We start from the raw sequence: 18,416 nt of genomic DNA, 5'->3' as shown, positions 1-18,416 counted from the left end.
GAAATGTATACCTACTTTATATTCACAGTATTTTACTATTTGTTTGGCAGAACTGAAAGATTACCAAAACGAGGTGGCCGGGAACGTCTTCTGTCTCCTGAACAGGAAACTGAAATCATGAACCTAGAAAACAATGCCATAACATTACGGCAAATACAAAAAAATAAATAAAATAATAAAAAAATAATATATAGAAAACAATGACATATTGATAGAGTCAGCTTATCAACGTTGTGTTGGTTGGGAATGGGATAAACATTGTGTACAATGTTTTGTGGGATAAAGAAAATATTTTACCATGTATTTGTGTGTTCAGAGTGTAAAAACAATATTCTGAAATATTTTACAACTCATGCATGTATATACTGTCTGTAGTAAGAGTAACACTGAACCAAAAAGGCTTTAGTCATTATGATGAATGGAGAAGACGTGTTTTCCATTCATCATAGTGTTTTACATTGAGCACATAAGTGTTCTGCTGGTTCTTATAAATGTCTATTCACATGATGGTTTGTGTGTGTCATTTGACAACAAAATCACATTGTGAGGAGAAATAACATTGCTTTGAATGTGAAGTTTCATTTAGCAGGTTAATTGAGGGGTTTTGCCCATTGTGAGTGGTTTTTTTTTTGGATTTGTGTGTAGAGTTCTGAGAATATGAGGCATGCTTTCAGAAAATGTGTGTAAGCAATTAAGAAAAACTGTAAAATGAACAGTGAATTATTTATTTATTTTTGGTAATTTTAAAGGGAAAAGAAATAACACAGTAATAGAGAATCTCGATTATAGTAACCAAAAAGGTGTAGGCTGAAGCCTAGCTTTTTATGCCTACCCTATTTACTCAATCACATTACTTCTCAAAAAAAAAGAAAAAAAGAGAAAAGAACTGACAATAATAAGATAAAAGTAACGTAACAATAAAAATGAGTGAGATAAAAATTATAATTATGATAATAATAACTGAAATATATTGAGCAACAAAAACCATAGTTTAGCAAGAGGAGAAATACCCAGAACTAAAGACAGAACTATACAAAACTACCAGCAATCTTAAGTCAATGTATGATAATAATCAAAACAGAGATTTAAATACTATAACTTGTGCAAGAACATTACATTTTCATTCACATCTATCAGATACACTATCAGTATTATATATATATATATATGTGTGTGTGTGTGTGTGTGTGTGTGTGTGTAGTACTGATAATATATCAGTTTACTCATACATCATAAGATTAATGTTAAGGTTTTAACATTCACTTCACATAAATGTTTAAAAACATTCTCACTTCACACAAAGAGTTAACCCCTCTTTGTATCTGAGGAAAGGAGTGACTTCTGAGGTGTTTTGGTAATGCCTTCAAACATGTCAAGTTCTGATTTGTTCAAGTTTATAAACAAGGAAGGCAATAAAACAGGAATTACTTCTGGATCTGGTTAGTTTCCAGCGTCCTCCCGGTTCGGCCAAACTGGTGAGCAAACCTTTTGAGACCATCTAATCTTTTGACCTCAAGGTCAAAGCCTCTCTGCAACGTTTGCGAGTGATTACAGACACAACAACTCTTTTAAGAGCCACCGAACAGCCTTAGACACAAAAGAAGCATTCCAGTTTCCTGCCGTGACCTGGAGCATATCTCAGACTGGACGGGTCGTATCAGAGCTAATCTATGGGTTCCTGGTACCTAGAGGTTCACTCCACCGGCAGTGTCCATCCCAACATCTTGACCCACTGGACTGCATGGGAATCTCCAAACAAGGGTGCATAGACTTGGTACAAATGGCATTGGATGGTTTTATAAACAAATCTCTATCTTGTCAAACCATACAGCCAAACTGATTTTACAACCCCAACTCCACAACCTCTCAGATACTCAAGAAAGGTTTTGCTAAAACATCTAGCTTCCATTGCATCATTTCATCATTACATTCTATCATTTTATTCAAACCTTGTCATGTATAATCATTAGTTTAGGAAAATGGAAATAAATTCATTTTTATAAACTATATACTTGACTCTGTCTGAATTAATATAATAAGTAAAATAAACACTCAGTGACCAATCAGATTGATATTTCATATTTATATGGAATTATCACATCGTATTGATAATTTAATAAATATGTAGCCAATCCTTAATGCTACACTACATATATACCTATATACCAACCTACATACAGTATATACATACACACACCCACACACCTAAATGATAATGATAAATGACCCGCACTTGTATAGCGCCTCTCAGAGTAAGGACTCCAAAGCAATTTACACTACAGTGTATCATTCATCCATTCACACACACATTCACACACTGGTGGGGATGAGCTACGATGTAGCCACAGCTGCCCTGGGGCACACTGACACTACCTACATACCAACCTACCTACATATACACACACCTACACCAACATACCTACCTACATACATACCTACATACCTGCCGACCTACCTACATACCTAACTACCTACCTACCTATATACATACCTACCTATATACATACCTACATACCTACATACATAGTACATACCTGCCAACCTATATACCTACATACATACCTACCTATACACATACCTACATACATTGTACATACCTGCCAACCTATATACCTACATACCTACCTATATACATACCTACATACATAGTACATACCTACCAACCTATATACCTACATACATACCTACCTACCTACTTACCTACCTACCTACATACCTACCTACCTACATACCTACATATATACATACCTACCTACCTACATACCTACATATATACATACCTACCTACCTACATACCTACGTATATACATACCGACATACCTACATACATAGTACATACCTACCAACCTATATACCTACCTACCTACCTACATACCTACCTATATACATACCTACCTACCTACATACCTACCTATATACATACCTACCTACCTACATACCTACCTATATACATACCTACCTACCTACATACCTTACATATATACATACCTACCTACCTACATACCTACGTATATACATACCGACATACCTACATATATAGTACATGCCTACCAAACTATATACCTACCTACCTACCTACCTACATAACTACCTATATACATTTATACATAACTACCTATATACATACCTACATATATATACCTACATACAGCATAACGTCATAATAATGACTAATTTTAATCGTAGAGGTTCACATTCATGAATGTGAGGCATTGCTTCCAGCAAGGGTGTTCCCTCTGAGAAAAAGTTATATATTTCTGCTTTAAACAAATGTTTAAATGATTTCATCTGATAATATTAATATTCCTAACATCATGACCAAATGTGTTCTGTTGCAAAATGGCAATATTTAGAAAACATATAAAACATCAAGGGTGAAAGAAAAACCTATTGAAGTCATTAACAATTTTCATCAGTTTGTCAGAAACAGCAGGAGATGAAGTATTACTGTCAAAATAATGTTTTTTTTTGTGTGTCGACTCCGGGAGAGTTTGGCAACAGCTGATGTTTTTCTGTTTGATCTCTGTTTACTTCATGTTTTCTTTCTTTTTTTTTATTTTTATTGCCAGTCATGTTTATGGAGCCCTTCAGAAACCAGAGTAATCACAAATTACATCAGAGAACTGCCATCTGCCATTTTTACACACATATACCAGAGATATACGGAATGGAAAAATTGTGGTCGGAACCATTTTATGTGGTTGATGCTGACACGCATTTTCCTCAGCTCTATATGTGTGAAATCTGAGGGTGTGGGGTTTCACCTGGAACTCCCGGGAAGACGGAGGAGATACAAAAGGTTGTTTCCTTACAGCTCCTCATAGACGAGAGTCCTTGGTCTGGATATCAGTGCCACAGCAAAATCCGTAAAATCACAAAAGGGGTGGTAAAACAAAAGTTTTTATGTCAGAAAAAATGAATAGAAACAGCAACTTTTAACCCTCTGGGGTCCAGGGTGTAAATCATCGTTTTTGACTAATTTTTGGTTTTTCTTTTGTATTTTCTAATAAAAACAATAAATATTGCCTTAAGGGGTATCTTTATTTTTTTCAAGACAACCTGGTCTGTCTGAATTTATACTTATTTTATTAATTTGGCAATAATGTACATGCATTTTGGAGTGGGGAGTGGCTCTGTCTCATGCTGAGATCTGACAGCTGCGCGGCGCCGCCCACTCCTCTTGTTGGATCTCCGAGGAGCTGGATCTCTGCCTTCATCCTCTACCTCATCATGACCCAACTCTTCTATGAGGAAGGATGGATCTGCCACATCGTCATCAACATCCTTGCTGCCTCAGACTCCGGCTGTGAGTCTCCGTCCACATTCTCTGCTTCCTGTTCAAAAAACAGCCGTACTATCTGAACTGCCTGGTGGACATTTATCCTTCTCATCATCCTTTATACAAGCCTAATAAAAGCCTACTAAACTGCAGAGACAATATATCTGTCTGGATCGCTCCAAAATATGAAGTTTACCGTCAATATCTGTCTAATTGTTGTTACTCCGTTCGCGCCACTCCTTTCCCCGCAAAGCGGCTCCTTTTTGCGCACATCTCGTTACTCGTGCGGCCTTCCTCTCTCTCTCAGCTACATAATGATACTTTATCAATTGAATGTGTGAGACTTCCACCAACAGCAAAAGGATCTCATGTTTTTGTGGGGTTTTTTTTTAATGTTCACAAGCACATTCCCTCTCACGGATTACTAAACTGCTGTTTTGACAAGTTATCAGATTGTCTAAAAATAGGTAATTTTTTTAGTTTAGTATAACTCTGCTTTTATGTTGCCTATTAACAAGTTTAAAAACTGGGGTGTAGTTTATAATCTCCTTTTTAAAGCTGAATTGAAACTGAAACTCAGGGAGGCGGAGTCTTGCTGCTACAGCGTCCCAAATCAAACCTGTACAAAAGACGCGGATGTGCGTCCATGGGTCTCCTACACCTATCTCCTGCATTCGCTTCTGACAATCGGTGAAACCCTAGGAATTGAATAATCTCATAGATTTATGTCAAGTGGTCGCTTGGACTCACCCATCTTAGTGCGCGATGGGGAATGTCCAGGAAACAGCATTGAGCAGAAGCTAACCATTAGCATTAGCAACCACACGACAAAAGCTCCTTCAGGCTTGGTATTTGTGGAGATAAAACATCCATGTTGCAGAGCAAACTGAGTCAGTGGTTGAGTCATGTTGCTGTTATCCAATCTGAGGCAGGATGTCCAAATATCAGGAAACAAGACTCCAAGTCCTGCTGCCACTCTCTGCTGCTGCAGACATGTCCGTGCTGATCTAGGCGCTTCTGGATCTAGCGTTAATTCCCAGAAAAACTGACTAAAAGTTACCATGTTGTGTGGTCTCACACAGTGATTTTACTTTAAAACATGGACACTCTCCATGTTTGAGACTAAAGCCCCACCAAACATTTAATACATTTACATCCCCAGTTTTTTCTTTTATTGTTCACTTCCATGTCACTCAGCTTAAAACTTTATAAACCTTGTTCAGCCCAACAAGGGGCAACGTTGGTGTCTGTTCATGAGTTTAAAGAACATTCATCCATGTCTGATCAGTGTCAGAAAGAAAACTGGATAATAGCAGGATTTATTGAATTGTGGGATAAACAATGTCATGCAACTTTAAAGTAAAGCAGAAACAGAACTCCTGGATCTCTGGGACTTGGAGCTCTCTCCATCTTCTACACATCTTTGGGGGGCAGATCTGTGGCCCTCACACTCTCTATTGGATGCTCCTATAGAAAGACCTTACATATACAAGCGCGTGTACACACACATATGCTCACATGGTGCTCTCATAAATATGGACTTGGGCACGTTCAACACATGTCTTAAGGCTGTGGTTGGCACTAAATGCACTGTGATTTATTATTGTGTGATTGTTCAGTAAAACAATGTTGATTTTGCATTTCCTCATCAGGTTGATGCAGTGATAGTTTGCTCTAGTTGTATTGTTGTGGGTTGTTTTTCTCTTTCTGCAGGTCTAGAAGCAGACTCTTGTTCACCATTGATTGTTTATTTTTGTGGAATGTACTCTCCACCTGAAAGTAAATCTGTATGGCTTGTCACCAGCATTCAGACATCAATTCTGTTTGCTTTACAGCCAGACAGGACACACAGAAAAAAAAAGTACTGCTGAAACAATCAACAACAACAAAAACTCAGATGCTGGTCTATCAAAATGTCATCGTAATAAAGAACACTGCAGCCACTGTAATAAAATATGTTAAGCTTTAGAATAGAATAAACAGCTTAGTCAACCATTCAAACAGCCTGCTTGAAACCATCTGCTGCAAAATGTCTTTGTTGTGCTGTAATTATCTAAAAATGAAGCCATAAACGGCAATTACCATGTCAGCTCCACTGCAGAACTCTTGAGCAACTCCATTTGGTTCCCGCCTTCTGCAGATCTCAGTTTCTTCTGAGTCAGAAAGCCATTCATTCAGCAAAGTACTTCCCAAAACATCCAGAACAGATCTGCCTCGGATGGAATAAAGCATTCAGTTCAGTATTCTTTAACATAATTTTAATGGCAATTACACTTAAAAACCAAAAACTTTAGGACTACTAGGCCACATAAATAAAATGAGGAGGAAGTCTTGCAGCAGTTGGGCAGCTGAGTCAGGATGACCCCTGACACTGGAAATCCCAGAAAGAAAAAAAAGGAGCTGCTAGCAACTCCCAAACTCAGCTACTCACCAACCTAAAATTAGGATTAACTAAAGGACGTGGCACACAGCTGATTACAGTATGGAGGAGCCCTCCTGGCTTAGGGTCACGTCAGCCAGTCAGGTCTAGTGGAAAACATCCCCATGAGCAGTCATTCAGAGGCTGCAGAAGGAGAAAGCATAACCAGAATAGTTTTAGCTGGTTAACATCTTCAGATCTTTATTAAATAACCACACAAAGGGGAAAAAAAGCTATGAAAAATCATAAGTGATGCATTTAAACATTTTTAGAGCCATGAAGAACATATATGTTTAACTTTAATACACTTCAGAGAGTGACAGGTTGAAAATGTCCTTTTTGAGGTTCTGGTGGTTTATTGTCATGGCGACAGCATATTGATGCCCTGGATTACTCTGACCTCGTCTAGCCTTCGACCCCATCAGCTTTATGCCAGTAGCTGTATTTGGATGTGGGTCTGAGAGATGTGGTGAGTTCAGGGGAGCACATATTATTGTGCTTCTGGTGTCTAGAGCATTGTGAGGGAAAGCGTCTCGAGGGAACTATTTGCAATGAGATATTGTGTTTGTTGATTTTATCCCTGATAAAACTGGAATTTGAGTTGACTGAAACTTCCCCAAAATATCTTCTATTCTTTGTTCCATTTGAAAGTCACTTTATTCTTTTATCTACATGAAGTCACTGCAATAAATCTCACAAAAGGTCACATTCCAGATAAATCTGGTGAAGTCAAAGGTTAAAACTGCTGCTCCTGTCAGGCTTGACCTCTCTTTCTAGTCACCTGATGGGAGAAATATTCCCAGTAGTCCGAGAATGGAGGATGTTTCCTGTTAGTTTTGTTTCCCAGTCAGTGAGATAACTTTTAAGGAAAGAAAAAAGACAAATGGCACATTTGGGGAGAAAACTTCAGAGTTGATTCAATGGTTCTGTCACATCCATCATCCAATGTTTGGGCCTGCTCACAAACTGGACATAAATATTTCTAATCTGGGATTTTGGAAAGAAGACCTCCAACTTCCACTTTTTTTCACCAATCTTTGACACTTTTAGGGAAAGGAAGGAAGCCATCCAATCTCTCCAGGGACACTGCGGGTGATCACCTCTCAGTAAAATAACTAGAGTTTTTCCGTTGTCCTAGCAAGAAGATTAACGTTGATCATGAACCTCAGGTTGAGTATCTGCAGGGAAAGTCTAAGACATCTGAAGGTCACATGTGGAGCTTTACTGCAATACTGGATTGATCTTTAGATGAAGAATGAAAGCAAGGCAGAAATGCATGCATAGCTGTAATAATACATCTTAAACCCACAACTAAACAATGTAAAAAAACGAACAATGTCAGCATACTGAATTTCTACTTTGTGGTTTTTATTTTTCTCAAAAAAAACAACAACAAATAAATAAAAAAATAAAGAAAAAGAAAACCTAAAGACCAACTTTATCCCTCCCACTATCTCCATGGGTGACCCCGCCAGGAAAGTTGACCATTGCGCAGGTTTGATGGTTTATCCCTTGGGTCCACATGGCAAGGGTGAGGTGGTGCTCACTCCTCACCCTTGTCACGTGGACCTCAAGGGAAAAACCCTCAACCCTGCTCAATGGTCAACTTTCCTGGCAGGGTCACCCATGAAGATAGTGGGAGGGTTAAGGTTCCACTTTAGACTTGATCATGATCTGCCAAATGCCCCAAAATGGTCTGTAAATGTGATATTGTACTGACTTCCTGTGCTGCATTAGCTCCGTAATCTAAAATGGTTTAGGTTCGGTTTGATTGGTGCTGACAGCAAATTCAAAGCAGCTATTTCTAAAACCATCTTTATTTCATTTCAAAGTAGAAATGTAAAATCCAAATAACATGAGTACAGCAGTGATGGGATGCTTGAAGCTGAGGCTCTGAGGCATGTACTGAGCGCCGATTAGAGGTTTGGAGTAAATGACCAGTGACAAACAATGCCCCGTAGTTACTGGCTTAAGATGTGATTCATCTTTCCACCTCTAGATGGGGTCCTCTGACAAAAATCTCTTAATTTCTGCTTCATTGATTGTATTCTGATCATCCATCAAACGGCTCTCTAACTGTTCCTCCCCCTTTGCACAAACCCATCCATGGACACAAACTGCTAATTCACCAGCATACTAAATAGTTATGCAGTTACATAGCCTGAGGATAAGTAGTGGAGGGGGGTTCCAGAGTGACAAGACCAGTCCTCCCTCCCAGTTTCTCTGATCTAATGGTCTCCTTTTTAAAGCTATGCAACTTTTTCATATTTTCAAATACATTTCTGAGCCAGTATGTGCTAAAATGCCCCTTTACTGGGTTGATGAAATGTCACTCAGACCTCCACCTCCCTCTATGGCCACTTGCAACATCAGCGCGCTGGTACCGTCCCTGCTGGACTTAGTAAAAGTGGAGCTCACATTCCTGGAGCTGCAGTCTGCTTCCAACATGTTTCCTGCATGTTTTAGATCATGAACACAGCTGATGTATTTGATTTAGTGATGAATCGCTCTTGTAGACACTAATGATGGCTGAGGAGACACTTCAACAGTTTTAAACCAGGGAATAAGTTTCACTTTAATTTTCACAAACAGAACACTAGGGGGTGCTAAAAGCAAGCCAAAACTGCCCAGTGTCCCTTTAAAACTTCCGCATGAACAGAGTCCAGAGAACTTCTGGCCAGCAACAAACAACATTGTACGTTGGGAATGATTGCAGAAAAGGTGCCAACATGAGTTGAAATGGTAAGATATTATGTTTGTATGGTTGTTTGACATTATCTGTTGTGCCTGGCATTCTCCTGTATTCTGGAGGTGTGGCTTGGAAGGGTAGCCTGAAAAAAGGGGGGTTTGAATTGTGTTTTTAACAGCCTTTTTATCTACAAGCAAGCATAACGTGCTCCCTAATAAGCTAATCACAAGCCACACAAAACATGCCTAATGAACAGTGAGCCCATGAGACAAAAACCAGTGATCTTCAATGGACAGGAGAGTTATAAAACATGTACAATGCATTTAGTTTTTGTGCCTTTGGGTTAGACATGTTTGCCATCAGTGACAATTTGGCTGTAATGGTTTAGCTCCACCAGCAAGTGTCACTTTAAACACTGAATGATGCTTCAAGCAGTGAATGTCTGGGCAAAGCAACGGTCTGAAAAGCCAAAACATAAGTATGATCAAAAAACCAAATCCGATGAACAATGAAAGCTGGAACATAGATGCATGTGACAATTACAAACTGGCAACTGAACCAGCCAATTGGGTGGGGTTTAAGTACACACAGGGGTGTAAATCACACACAGCTGGAAGCAATTGGAGGCTGTTACAAACAGAAAGCAGAAATGGAACAAGAATGTAATCATATATCCGGCCAAAGCCGATCAGAATATTCCGATTGACATGTTTACATGAAGGATTTTTGATCTGATAGGGGATTCGTTCAGAATACTTGTGCCCATGTAAACATAGCTACTGTCTCACTGCTGATGAGTTTCTGACTTGGTTCAAAGTTTGTTGGCCCTATAGGGACCCCTGGTGGCCCCAAGCAGGTGCCTGCCCTGCTTATCAGCTTGTGGAGCAAATGAGTACACAGGCATCATATTGGATACCAAAAAACAATCCTGGTATTTTTATTGGGTGTGTTCCAATGTGTGTACTTGTTGCCAACTTGGGTCAAGGGTCAATGATTCATTTTGTAATCACTACATCAGACATTTGAAATCATTTGAAATTTGGACCAACTTGGAGAACCTAAACAAGTGGTGGTCTAGAAACATCTCATGGAGAAAAAAATGTCACACCTAGGAAGTTCTTCCTACATCCCAGGAGAAGTTGTTGATATGAAATCTGACGGGTTCCAGTTCAGAGCCCTGGTGTTCCAGACACGACTTTCAGAAGCTATTGCAGGTTTTTTTTCCTGGCAGTCCTTGACCCACATTTGGACAAGCGGATCATTTATTCCAAAACACCAGGAAAACACTGGTGGCTGTGATTGGGATAGATGAATTTCATGAAATCTCTCATCTTGGAATTCGTCCGATACATTTCTAGTCATTAGGTCTCCACCCAGAGTCGACTGTTCAGAAAAACATTCTCCTCATCTCATAACTGGGGGAACGTGATCTCAGATGAAATCTGCCAACAGCTGAGTCTGTTTGTGTTTGTGATAATAGAGATTTGTTTATTTAGCTCAGTTTATTACAAGCACACAATCTGAAAATCCTGTCTTCAGACATATCAATTTATTTGTTAGGCATTTAGTGAAATTAAATTTTGAGTTAGGTTTTTATAAGATCTGATTCCAGTTCACCTCTAAGCCATCTGTACTGTTTCCCAGACTTTCCCATGATCAGATGAAAAGTAATTTTCATACAGATGTGCACGTTTCATGACACGCTGTAGACATGAGAGTGCAGACTTTCTCTGTCTTTTCTACCTAACATTTGTGTTTGACATTCACTCATGGCACCATCTAGGCTGACCTGCAGACATGGCCGCACCCATAACATCCTTGTTTTCTCAGAACTGACGGGTTTTTCATGTTTGTAGGTAAAAATGTCTCATGTCCGAGATAAAAGTGAAATTGTTAAATTCATCTGTACTCTGACATCCTCTGCCCCCTTTTTAGTGGGGTGATAATATCCCCATTTGACCACTTTTATTGCTCGACCCTTCAGAGTTTAGTATTGATGAAAAGACATTTCAAAAGCAACAACAATTTCACTTTATACAAGGTTTAACCTGTTTTATTTTCAGACCCGTCACTGATTTTGAATTTTATAACAAAAATATCTAAATTGATCTCAAATGGGTCAATGAAGTTATTGCCAAAAAATGATTAAAATGTCATTTGATGCTAATTTAGCACTAACAATCAAAGTTACTCGTAACTTTAAAGCCACAAGTGATGAAGCTTGAATCAAAGCTTTAAAATATTACTCACGGAGACCCACATTATTTAATTTTTGGTCCTTTTTATTTCATTTAAAAAAGATTTTATTGACAGTATTGCCCACATGTTTTTAGATTAACCTAATGTTTTATATTCCTTTATATAAATAATCACAAACAACATGGGTTTAAAAAAATATTACAACATAAAATTGTTTCTAAAGTGAGATTAAACAGATTTTTAGCCAATATTAAAGCTTCACTGACTAAACTTGGACCAAAAGCTCCTAGAAAGTGTTTTATGGTTGTAGGAAATATTTGTGGGAGGAGGGGTAAAAAGAAAAAAGATCTGGAGAAGTTTTACATTTAGAGAAACTGGTTCATAAATGTTCATTCATTGTGGTTAACACAAACACTAAACAGATCTAACTGCAATGGCGCAACAAATTTATGAAGAACCTCACTGATCAGGCACATTTCAGCCTGCCATAAACAGTAGCTCAGGCACATTGTAGTAACACCTACCATCGGCAGCACTTTACTGGAGGGTCTGGTTCAAATTTATCTGTCTATCGTCTGCAGAATTTGACCTTTCATTCCCCAATTCTCTGCAGCCGTGGTCCCGCCCCCCCGAGCAAACCTCCCAGTATGTCTTCATTATCAAAAGCACAAAGCGTGCCAAGGTACTCCTTCTTCAGCAGAGATAAAGGAGAAACTAGGGAAACAAGGATTAAAAAGAAATTTGGACAAAAAAATACTGGACAGAAAAGAAGGCTGTAGTCCTAAATCAGCAAAAAGGAGGAAAAAATCATCCAAAGCAAACAAAAAAAAAAAGACTAAATCAAAGGTCAACGGTGGGATAAAAGACAGGAGGGAAACGGAAAGCGGTGACTTTGAGACTTAAAGAAAGAAAGAAGAGAGAGACCCGTAGCAGAAAGGATTAAGACGTGAAGGGAAGACCTGAGAGTGGCACACCAAAGAGACGTGATAGCAAAACATCGAGCGTGACAAACTGTACAGGTAAGGAGAATTTTGTGTCTAATTTCTTCTTCTAAAATGGTTTCAGGACACACTTTCTGTTGAAAGGGCATTGTGAGGAAATAACAAAATAAGATGTCTGAAGCCTTTACACAATGCGGATTAGAACTGTTCAAACATCTTCCGCTTTCCAAGAAAAGGAAATCAGTGTCCATAAACTTTATAGAACATTCCTCAGCTTTTCGTCATGAGCCAACGGCACCAAAAGGCTTTTCCAGCTGTGGCCTTTAAGCACAACAAACAACAGAGCATTTGATTTTGAACAAAATAAAGAATTTGAACTCAACGGGTCAACGGGGAGCTAGAAAAGTACCATTCTGTTGAATTTCACGATGTGATTTGACACATTTATTCACAGTCGTGACCGAAAAGCAGAAACAAGGGAGATCAGGTAATAAATAGTGATGGAACACCACAGCTGCTCACACAAACCTTCACTATAAATTCCCATTGTTAGGTCATAAAAGTTGACAACAACACAGGAATAACATCTAAATCGGCACAAACAGTTTTCAAAGCGAAGCACCAACGCTGTCAGGGCTCCATCTATCGACTGAACCGAAATGATCCATGAGCAGCAAATCAGCTTCCCCAAAATTCAGAAATGATCAGAAAATACAAATCTGTTGTGATTACGTGGCAGGACTCGCACATCATTAGATTTGTGATTAAACTTGAGCTTCTGAACGTATGACAAAATATTACAATAAGTATGCATCTTCAATATAATGATTGTATTATGTCAAAATAAAATATGAGAAAATGCTGCAGTTTTGTCTAATTAAGGATTTTATCAGGCGTGATTTTTTTACACAAACTTTTTAAATGTTCTGTAAAGATTGTTTCTTGTTTAACCCAACACATAAAAAAATGAGTGACATAATAATAGAAACCTGTTTGAATTAGTTTCTATTTTACCTGCTATTTTTTGTGTGTGTGTGTGTGCTTTTGCTTTTCACAGTATCGCATCTTTGGACTCTAAAGATAAAATGCCACAAAGGTTAATTGTAATACTTTAAGTAAAACTAAAATCAAACAGAGACGGATGATTGGCCGTGACAAACCCTGACAGGAAAAGCCAAAAGAGAGGAAGTACAAAATAATTATTCATTTATCTTTAAAAACCTATTGCAGCTGTACTGTTCGTACTGGCTGAAATTTGTATTGCATCATCTCGCCGAGAGTCGCTCTAAATTAACTAATCTTCAGTTAAAAATTTAATCTCTTATGGATCAGAAAAATGTAACACTGCTATGCTTTGTGAGGGTGCCATCACTGAACTGTGTGACAGATTTTTTAAATCAATTTACTGTGGCACAAATAGGTTAATTAATAATATGAAGCAATTAAATATAAATACACACATCTAATATTTAAAACTGAATTACAAAACATATTTTTTTTCTTTTTGCAGTTTTTAATAATTTTGTCATTTGTTTTTTTAACTTTTTGAAATAATTAATTATACCTTTTATTTAGAGTGCCTTGATTCACTTTCTACCACATTTAGTGTTGCACATTTAAACAGCTGCAGTCCTAATCCAGCATCCTTTTTCAACACCAAGAGCTTTCTAGTAAGCGTTAATGGTCAAAAAGATGATGTCATCGCTGATGTAAGAGAAGACAACATTTTATATCTAATTATCAACCCTTGTTCTGTGTTTTGAGGCATTACCAGATGATAAAAGTATAAAGTACTTATAAGTACAGATAATCTCCCAATGGGTTGTACAGAACTGGTCCAAACATCCAGATGCTGTCAGGAGGAATCAATGATGCACTTGGATTCAATCATTCTACCCACATTCAGAGGTGGTCCCGGAGGCAGCAATTCAGGTTTGTTTGATTTTCGGAGTCCTGTGAACTGAAGGACCACCTACTGAGCTATTACCTCCATGTTTTCACATTCTGAGATCAGCCATTTTGAAATAATAATAAATACTGCATATGAGATGGCTCGGGCATCTGGTCAGGACGCCTCATGGACGCCTCCCTGGTGAGGTTTTCTGGGCACGCCTAACTGAGAGGAGTCCTAAAGGTAGACCCAGGACACGTTGGAGGGACTATGTCTCTCACCTGGCCAGGGAACACCTTGGGATTCCCTCGGAAGAGCTGGCCCAAGTGGCTGGGGAGAGGGAAGTCTGGGCCTCTCGACTTAGGCTGCTGCCCCCGCGACCCGACTCCGGATAAGCGGACGATGAACAAATATATTAACTCTTAAAGGTTATTTGTGCCGGGCAGCCATTGGTGACAGTTGTGAGTTTGTTCCTCACAATTTTATCAATATCATAACTTTGAAATAGAAAATATGTAAAATTTTAATTAAATTAAAAGCTGCAGAGTTCCGGACCGACTGAAGGCGGTCAAGGGCTTTTTTTTGTTGAAGCATGTGAAAAGAGTGTTACAGTAATTTAGATGAGAGGAGATAAAGGCTCAGATAAGTCCATGTTGTTACAACGACCTTTACGGTTTGGGGATATTTCAGTGTTTTTAGTGGCCTTCAAAAGAGCCATCGATTGTTTCAAAGCAACAACCAAATTTCTCAAGTTTGACTTGAGGGCAGAAACCAAATGAGTTACTGTGACATTATTGGCAGTTTCAAATGAAAACATTTAATCAGATTTGAAAGAATATGAACCAATGTGCCACAGAAACCACTAGTTTAAATGGTATTTAAAATATGCCCAAAAGCATTTTTAAAAAAACAGTTGAAATTTGTAAAAAAGTGTGCGCGTGGAGAAAAGCGAACCACTTTGACCCACTCTGCAGCTGTAACTCTACATTCTTGGTTAGGTTGAAAACAGCAGGAACGTAACCTGGATGATATTTTCTCTGCAAAATGAAAAGTTTTTGTTTTGTATTTTTAAAGCAATGATCACATCTGCATGATAAAACTGTTGAATTATTTATTTTTTTGTAACTTGTCCTGTCCTATCAGTAGATGCAGAAAGAATTGGTGATCCAAGTGCCATAATCCACCAAAGCAGTTTTAGTCTACGGCAAGAGGAATGTGGATATTACTCCTTTTGCACCATGGCCTTTATGTTTATATTATGTTTGTGGCATGTTAGACCGCGTTCACTTATGCACCGGAGTGGACAGGCAGGGTGAAGAGTGTTGCTTTTAAATGTTGTGTATGTGATGAGGGAGGGGCTGCTTGCAGACAAAAGGTATCGCAGCAGCCCAGGACCCACCAATGCCAGAGTCCAGGTGCTCCAGAAGCTGACAGCCACCAGTAGATGGGCACCAATAGGCCAGCCCAGAGGGCAGACCAGAGCCCAGGGAAGATGGGGCCATTAGGGACCACCAATCCTGGAGCCTCCCGCCTTGTGAGGGACAGCCAGCATGGGGCGACTAAGCTACCCTGGCCCTGCTTCTCGGCGGAGTCTGGGTTGGTTTACTGTTCCCCTGCTTGCTTTTTGGGCTCCCCCTGGGTGTGTAAGTTGAGGGCTTCCAGCGGAGCCTGTCATCCTTTGGGGTGAGCCGGGCTCCTTTTAGCTCACCCGTAATTTGATAGCACAAGTTGTTTGCGTGAAGTGCCGGAACATAGCAGACAGTTGCCGGAATGGTCGTTTCAAATTAAGACAGTTCCCGGATCTTGTTCTGGCAAGATCTGGCTCAAATTGAGCCCTGCCCTCCCCATTCGAGGAGTAGGCCCCAAGGCAGAAGGCTGCCCAAGATGCCCGAGATCCCAAACCAACAGCCAGCCACCCACCATGCCACAGCATGGTTCAGGGCCTCCAGATCGTACCCCAACTTGGGGGCACCCATTCCCACACATCCATCCCCACAATGGTCCCAAAGCCCCACAGGTAGTCCCACATCCCAAGCCCTGGTCAGGTCGACAGAGCTTAGAGGGCAGAAGCAGACGTGGTGAAGCCTAAGCGATCACCACTAGCCCACAGGTGGATCAATGAGTATGCAGGTGTGTGATAATGTTGATTGGTTAAAAAAAAACTCCAGCCCACTGCATTCCACTGTGGAGACCATGGACAGCTCCTTCAGAGGTAGACTGAGACATCCTAGATGTAAAACAGAATGCTACCGTAGGTCATTCATCCGCTCTGCAGTAAAAGCGTATAACTCCTCAGTTTAAGCTGTACTGGCATTATCCTGCTGCACAATAACACCAATGCTATACTCAGTATGTGTTCAATACCAGATTTACATAGAATGTCCGTGTATCTTACAGTATCCTGCATAGTTCTCGAACCCAAGTTTTTTCCTTTTTTTATTTGTGGTTTTTAGTGGTCGAAGGTTACAATTCTAGACTACTGCCTATGTGTATATACACGTACCTTTGTTATTATTTTCTCTTCAAATTATTCTCTTAAGTGTTGGTGCTGCTGTAACAAGTGAATTTCCCCACTGTGGGATCATTACAATTTATTCTATTCAAAAAAATTGGGGGGGGGGGGGGGGCTGGAGGCTGAAGTGAGAGACCACTGTTTGGCAGCCCCACCCATCCCATTTCCTCCCCCTATAGGCCTTAGCCCCCAAATCCCTCTTGTTGTATTCTTGAGGGGCGTGGTACAGCAGAGGCCTCACCATTACCAGGTGACAGGCTTCTTTGGTGTGTTCTTGCTGTATTTAGTTACAAACTGCATTTTTGGTTGTTTTGTAAAACACAGGCGACAACGTCCTCTGCTGCCCGCGGATAAACGGAGAAGGAAGTGACACCACCATCAGCATCAGCTCTGAGGAAGTTTACAGCCGGTAAACAAAACCGTCAGCAGCAAGGTAAAAAACAAACCTTTTCCGTGTTTTAAAAAGAACCAAACATGCAGGTGACAGGCTCTTGACAAATTTCACGTGGTTGCTTGAAATTATGACTAAATTATAAATATTTTTTTATTCCAAACAAGGGATGAAATAATGTCTCAGATGGAGAGTTTATTTGTGGGGAAAGTTGAACAACTCGGAACAATTTCAGATCCCGAACCTGAAACATATTTTAAAACGGCTGATTTATTCTCCAGCAGATTCTTACAACTGAAAGAGGAATAAGTTCAAACTGCTGGGGACAAGAAGCAGGAGGTTCAAAAGGTGGAACTGAACTTTTATTTTATTTTATTCCATAATCTGCAGGTGTTTTTTAGGCTGTTAAATAGATAATTTTGCATAAATCTTCTCGCTGATGTCCCGATTAAACAAAAAAAAAAAAAATGTAACATGTAGCACATTGATTCAGCAATGAATGGAATAAAAGGACAGAAAATCATGAATCATTTCTAATGAATAAAATGTCATAAAGCAATACAGTTATTGAATTTCTGCATCAATTAAAGAGCTTGTGTTTAGTGAAATGCATTTGGGTTCAACTTCATATTTTGCATTTATTACTTTTGCACATAAATCATTGTTTATTTGTCATCTGAAAAATATCCCATCTGAATAAATTAAATGCTTTTTCTGTTACACAAAATGCAAAACAAATAATTAAATATTTAGAAAATGCTGCACAAAGGAGTTGAAACTGAGCTTCAGACAAATGCAAGAAAAAGAAAATGTCTTTCTCATAAGCATCACTTTTATTTTAACATTTATGCGAGCATAAAATATTTAAAAATATTATTTATTTAGGTTTTTTAAATGTAGTTACTGTATCCTCGTGTTTTTTTTCTTCTGTAAACTGCACATCTACAAAGTTCTTGTCCATGACCTTTTGCTAAACCTAAAATACTCAAAGCTTGAAAAAATAAAATAAAATAAATAAACCTTCAACTGCTCTGATTTTTTAAACTCATTTTGTTTCGGGTGGTACGACAAGCTCATCGTCAGACTTTGATGTGA

The 18,416-nt window shown here is 39.1% G+C and overlaps 1 protein-coding gene across 1 annotated transcript in view; it reads left to right on the top strand.

The window, feature by feature from the left end:
• Positions 1–12,247: 12,247 nt before the first annotated feature.
• Positions 12,248–18,416, top strand: part of asip1 (agouti signaling protein 1) — a 19,120-nt gene continuing 12,951 nt past the window's right edge. Inside the window, exons 1-2 of the mRNA XM_015958435.3 lie at positions 12,248–12,605; positions 17,255–17,363. The gene's annotated coding sequence lies outside the window, so the exon portion shown is untranslated. The remainder of the gene's footprint in view (positions 12,606–17,254; positions 17,364–18,416) is intronic.

This window comes from Nothobranchius furzeri, chromosome 3, assembly GCF_043380555.1.
Source record: "Nothobranchius furzeri strain GRZ-AD chromosome 3, NfurGRZ-RIMD1, whole genome shotgun sequence".
In the NCBI taxonomy this organism is placed as follows: domain Eukaryota; kingdom Metazoa; phylum Chordata; class Actinopteri; order Cyprinodontiformes; family Nothobranchiidae; genus Nothobranchius; species Nothobranchius furzeri.
The sequence above is the reverse complement of the archived record's forward strand: the minus strand, read 5'-3'. Positions and strand labels throughout refer to the sequence as shown.